This window comes from Orycteropus afer, unplaced genomic scaffold (genome assembly GCF_000298275.1).
Source record: "Orycteropus afer afer isolate SDZICR_OR568_19922 unplaced genomic scaffold, OryAfe1.0 scaffold00709, whole genome shotgun sequence".
NCBI classification, from domain to species: Eukaryota; Metazoa; Chordata; class Mammalia; order Tubulidentata; family Orycteropodidae; genus Orycteropus; species Orycteropus afer.
The window spans coordinates 956,246-963,241 of record NW_006922296.1 but is presented as its reverse complement, the minus strand read 5'-3'; positions in this window follow the sequence as shown (position 1 = coordinate 963,241).

Below are 6,996 nucleotides of genomic sequence, written 5' to 3'. Positions count from 1 at the left end.
GCACTTCACCAAAGAGAATATTCAGGTGGCCAACAAGCATATAAAGAAGTGCACACAATCATTAGCCATTAGAGAGATGCAAATCAAAACAACAATGACATACCATCTTGCCCCAGCACTACTAGCAAGTTCAAGAAGACAGAAAATAACAAATGGTGGCAAGGATGTGGAGAGATTGGGACTCTCATACATTGCTGGTGGGACTGTCAAATGATACAACCACTGTGGAAAGCAGTATGGTGATTCCTTAAAAAGTTGCAATTAGAAACACCACTTGACCTAGACATTCCATTACTTGGTAATATCCTAAAAAATTGAAAGCCAAGACAAAAATAGACATATGCACACCAATGTTCATTGCAGCACTATTTACAATAACAAATAGATGGAAACAACTTAGGTGACCATCAACAGAAGAATGGATAACCAAACTATGGTACATGCACACAATGGAATACTATGCAACCCTAAAGAATAATGTAGAATCTGCAAATCACCACATAACATGGATGAACTTGGAGGACATTATGCTGAGTGAAATAAGTCAATCACAGAAGGACAAATATTGTATTAGTCCATTATAGTAAAAAATCAAGGAAAGGTTTATATATGGAAATAAATTTTCTTTGTTGGTTACCAAGGGTGGGAGGACAGGAGAGGGAACACTGTTAGATGTGTAGAGACAAGTATTGATTTGGATGAAGAGAAGAGCAATGTACCAAATGTGAGTGATCAACATGGTGGCATTGAGTAAAAGGAAGATATAGGGAGGTGCATGGGAGGTACAGACAACAAAGATGAACCCTTTTTCACATGTAGTACTGCACTGTCAGTGAAGACAATCATTAATATATGGATGGATAGATGGGTACCCAGGCTGAACTATTAGGTGTGTCCATATAGGAGGGAGTGTGCCCAAGACCATGTATAGAGTTGTCAGTGTTTCTACAAGTGCATTTGTATGTTCTGTAAGAATTCCCAGGTACATAGACCTGACAAGGGGCAAAATGTAGTCACTTCTTGGCCAGAGTCAGCTACCCAGAGAGAGAGATTAATTGGACCTGTGGGTTTGGGACCATATTTGCAGGGGACATCAAGTTCAATTGACATAACATACTACACAAAAACATTGTCCCACATCCTACTTTGGTGAGTAGTGAGTGGGATCTTAAAAGCTTGCAAGCAGCCATCTAGATGCAACAATGGGTCTCTCCTCATCCAGAGCAAAGAAGAATGAAGAAAAAAAAAATCAAAGACGAAGGAAATTTTGAGAGCAACACAAGCAATGTGAAGTATCCCAATCAAGGAGTTCTTAGTAAGATTAGATGCCAATTTCTCTTCCAAAACTATGTATGCAAGAAAGCTGTGGGATGAAGTATTTAACAGGCTGAAAGAAAAGAACTCCCAGCCAAGAATAACACTGCTGGCAAAACCGTCAATCAAAAATGAAGTCAAAATTAAGACATTTTCAGATAAATAAAAACTGAGAGAATGTGTTACTTTCAGACTGGCCCTAACAGAAATGATAAGGAGAATCCTCTAGAAGAAAAAATAAGGACACTAGAGAGCTACTTGAAGTTGCACATGGAAGTGGGAAAATTCCCTTTAAAGGAAATGTCTTAAGAAATATAAAGGTCATAATTAAGGTATTTTTGTTTGGCAAATACAACTAGTATAGCCTAAATTAAATCACAATGTATTTGAAATATAAAAATGTAATAGGTGATAAGAACATAAATGGAGGAGAGGGAGAAGGGTTAGCATAAGTATAGATTTTTTGCATGTTACTGAAGTTCAATGGGTATCAATATAAGGCAAGTTGTTATAAATGTAAGATGGTGAATGTAATCCTGATGGTAAAACAAATACATTTTTAAGTGCATACAAAATAAAGAAGGTAAATAAAATGGCTCAGCACACACAAACAAATCTATACACTAAAGAAATCAATACTGGAGAAAAAGAGGGATAAGAAGATATAAGTTACACAAAAAGTGAATAACAAATTGGCAGAAGTAAATTTTTCTTTATTAGTAATTACCCTGAATAGAGAGTAGCATATTGGATCTTAAAAAACAAAATAAACAACAAAACCTGACTAAAGTATATACTGTTTACAAGAGACACACACCTTAGGCATAAAGACACAAATAGATAGAATATGAAAAGATGGAGAAAAAATTCCATGCAAATAGTAATCAAATAGTATGACAATTTTAACATCATACACAATGTATTTTAAGTCAAAATTTATTATGAGGCACAAAGGACACTATATAATTGTAAAGGGTAAGTTCATCAAGAAAATATTACAATTATAAATATTTATGTACCTAGCCCTAAAAAGCCCACTGCCATCTACTTGATTCTGCCTCGTAGTCACCCCCATTGGGTTTCCGAAGTAGGTAGCCCAGTCTAACCACCAACCTTCTGGTTAGCAGGCAAATACCTTAGGCACTGCACCACCACAGCTCATAAAGCAAACCCTGACAGAATTGAAGGGAGAAATAGACAGATTTACACTAATTATTAGAGACATTAATAAACCACTTTCTACATTAGTTAGAACTAGAAAGATCAATAACTATCAATAATATTAAACAACTATACCTAACAGACATATATAGAACACTTCACCTAACAACACAATCTTCCCTAGTGCACATGGATCTTTCTTCAGGATGGACCATATACTATGACCCAAAGTAAATCTTCTTTTTTTTTTTTTTTACTTTTTTTATTGCAGTTTGGGTGCAAATTTACAAAGCAGATTCGTTTTACACTCAATAATTCATGCACATTTTGCTTCACAGCACTGATTACAATCCCCACAATGGCACAGTTCTCCTCTCACTTTCTTCCTGTGGTTTTTCCTTCCCTGTGTCCTTCTTAACTATGCATTCCTATCTGTCTAACTTTCCCCTCTTCAAATGCTGGCCTTCCAATCTCTCATGGTTAGGTATTCTAAGGGGTGCATCTCCTTGGGGTAGGTGTTCAGCTCGTAGGTCTTTCAATTCATTGGCTGAGAGCTAATCCACAGGAGTGAGTCCAATTCCAGGCCTGAAGGAAAACCCAGGACCATAGTTTTGGGGATTTCACTGGTCTCTATTCAACCAGTAATTTTGGTCATTTTTATGTGTTTGAATTTTGTTCCCCATTTTTCCTCCCACTTTCTCCAGAATCTCCAATTTTGATCCCTTCCTGAGTAGCTTTGGTAGCTGGGCATCGTCTAGTTCTTCTGGTCTCAAGGTCATGTTGGATGAGGTTTCTATGGTCCATTAATCCCTTGGACTAATTGTATCCATGTGTCTTTGTTTTTTTTTTCCCTCTTCTTTGCTCTGGACGAAGAAACAGCAACAATTGGATCTAAAATAACCTCCTGTGAGCTTTTAAGATCCCAGTTGCTACTCACCAAAGTAGAATATAGAGGAATGTTTTGTGTACCTTGTTGTGCCAATAAAGCTTGATGTCTCCTGAGCCCTCAGGCCCAGTAACTCACTCTTTCAAAGTTCTTGGTTGTGGCTAAGAAGTCTTGTCCCCTGGTAGTTCTATAATGTATATGGATGTTTTTATGGCACGAACAAATAAACATGTAGGAATATCATTAGCCTGACTTATCTGTGGTCATGGGTATATTCCCATTTGCCTACCCACACTTAATCTTTTTGCCTGTCTTCCTGTGTATCCACTCATAGCAAGTGTTTGTTATTAGCAGTGTTGTGTATGTGATAGTATTTGCCTTAGTTGTCTATATCTTTTGTTCACCTCTTTGTGTCCTCCTTTTCCCTCTTGTAATTGTGCTTGTCATTCACATTTGTTATATTGCCTTTCTCTTCACCAAAATCAATACATATCTCTTAATTAGTCAGCAATTTTTCCTACCTCCATTCCAATCCCTGGTAACCAACAAAATAAATTTCCTTCCCTGCATAAACCTTTATAATAAACTTTTTATAATAAAGGACACACAGTATTTCTCTTTCTGTGATTGACTTACTTCACTCAGCATAATATCCTCCAAGTTCACCCATGTAATGATGTGATTGGCAGATTCTTCATCGTTCTTTAATGTTGCATAGTATTCCACTATGTGTATATGCCATAGTTGGGTTATCCATTCATCTGTTGATGGGCACTTAGATTGTTACTGTCTCTTTGCTATTGGAAATAGTGCTGCAATGGGCATGGGTGTGCATTTATTTATTTGTGTCCTGGATCTCGCCTCTTTATGATATATTCCTAGTAATGGGATTGTTAGATCAAATGGTATTTATAATTTTCAACGTTTTAACGAAACGCCATACCATCTCCACACTGGTTGTATCATTTTACAATGCCTCCAGCAGTGCATGAGATTTCCAATCTTTCCACACCCTCACCAGCATTTTTTGTTAGTTGTCTTGTTAAGTTTGCTATTGTTGCTGGGAGGAGCTCTGGTAGCGTAGTGCCTAAGGTACTTAACTGCTAACCAGAAGGCTGGCAGTTCAAACCCACCAGCCACTCCTCGGAAGGAAGATGGGGCAATCTTTTTCTGTAGTGATGTTGTTGTTGTTGTTGTTATTTGCCATCGAGCAGCTTGGACAATCTACTTCCGTAGTGATACTGCCTTGGAAACCCAAGGAGGGGTCACTATGAGTCAGGTCTGACTCCACAGCACATAACAACAACAACAACATTGTTGCTGGGGTAAGATGATATCTCACTCTTGTTTTGATTTGTATCTCTCTAATGGCTAATGTTCTGGTGGCGTAGTACTTAAGGTATTTGACTACTAACCAGAAGGCTGGAAGTTCAAACCGACCAGCCACTCCTCGGAAGGAAGATGGGACAATCTTTTTCTGTAGTGATGTTGTTGTTATTTGCCATCGAGCAGTATCACTACGGAAGTAGGAATGCCCAACCTTCCTTCCGAGGAGTGGCTGGTGGGTTTGAACTGTTAGCCTTCTGGTTAGCAGTCAAGTGCCTTAGACACTATGCTACCAGAGATACTGCCTTGAAAACCCAAGGAGCGGTTGCTATGAGTCGGGTCCGACTCAAGGGCACATAACCACAACAACAAATGATAATGAGCATTTCTTCATGTGTTTGTTGGCTGAGTATTTTTTTTTTTTTTGGTGACGTGTCTGTTCATGTCCTTTGCTCACTATTGATTTCTTTTTTTTGTCTTTTTGATGTTGAGTTGTTGAAGTTTTTTATGTATGTATACATTTTAGAGGTAAGTCGCTTGTTGGATACATCATAACCAAATATTTTTTCCCAATGTGTAGGTTCTCTTTTCACTTTTTCAGAGAAATCTTTTGATGTAACTAAGAATTTGATTTTTAAAAGATCCCAGTCATCTACTTTATCTTCTGTTGTTTGTGCATTTTGGGCTATGCTTGATAGTCTATGCCATAAATTAAGACCTCTAGGTTTATCCCTCTTTTATCTTTGATGATCTTTATCGTTCTGGGTTTTACATTTTGTTCTTTGATGCATCTTGAATTCATTTTTGTATATAGTTTGAAGTATGGTTTTTGATTCATTTTTCTGCAAGTGAATGTTCAATTTTGCCAGAACCATTTGTTAAAGAGGCTGTTTCTCCTCTGTTTAAGTGGTTTCAGCCTTTTGTCAAATATCAGCTGTCCATAGATGGATTGATGTATTTCTGGATTTTCAATGCTGTTCCACTGGTCTATGTGCCTATCATTATACTAAGAGCAGGCTCTTTTGACTACCATAGGTGTGTAGTAGTTTTTGAGATCAAGAAGTGTGAAACCTCCTATTTTGTATTTCTTCTTCAGTAATGCTTTGTTTATCTGATATCTCTTTCTTTTCCATATAAAGTTAATGGTAGGGTGTTCCTTGTCCTTAAAGAATGTTGATAGAATTTGGATAGGGATTGCATTGAGTACACAGACTGCTTTGGATAGTATTGACATTTTCATAATATTCACTCTTCATATCCAAGAGCAAGGCCTGTTCTTTCACTCACGTAGTCATCTTGTAGTTTTTTGTAATAGTGTTTTTGGGCAATCTACTTCCATAGTGATACTACCTCAGAAACCCAAGGAGGGGTCGCTATGAGTCAGATCTGACTCGACAGCACATAACAACAACAACAGGACTTTTGTGTTCCTAGTAAGATTCATTCCTAAGTATTTTACTTTTTTGGTAGGTACTGTAAATGGTATTGTTTTCCTTATTTCCTTTTCAGAAATCTCTTTGATAATGTAGTGGAATACATCTAATGTTGTATGTTGACCTTGTGTCCTGAAATTTACTGAATCTTTCAATTAGTTTCAGTAGTTTTCTTGCTGAGTCTCTTGGGTTTTCCTTGTATAGGATCATGTCACCTGCAAATAGGGCTAGTTTTTCTACTTATTTGACAATTTGGATGGTTTTTGTTTCTCTTTCTTGCCTTATTGCCCTGGTTCAGACTTCCAATACAGAGATGAATAGAAGTAGTGATAGAGGGCATCCTTGTCTTGTTCCCAATCCCAAGGGGAGTGCTTTGAGTCTTTCTATTGAGAATAATGTTGGCTATTGGTTTTGCATATATGCCTTTTATTGTGTTGAGAAATTCCCCTTCTTTTCCTGTTTTGCCGAGTTTTTAATCAGGAATGGATGTGGGATTTTATAAAATGCCTTTTTTTTGCATAAATTGATATGATCATGTGTTTCTTTTCTGTTGTTTTATGTGATGGATTACATTGATTTTCTGATGTTGAACCTTCCTTGTGCACCTGGTATAAATCCTACTTGGTCATGGTGTATTATTTATATATATATATATATGTTGTTGGATTCTGTTGGTTAGGATTTTATTGAAGATTTTAGCATTTATTCTCCTGAGGGATATTTGTCCTTTTCAGTGGTGTCTTTATCTGGTTTTGGTATCAGGGTATGCTTGCTTCATAGAATCCATTTGAGAGAATCCCTTCCTTTTCTATATTCTGGAATAGTTTGACTAGGATAGGTGTCATCTCTTCACTGAATGTTTGATAGAATTCTCCA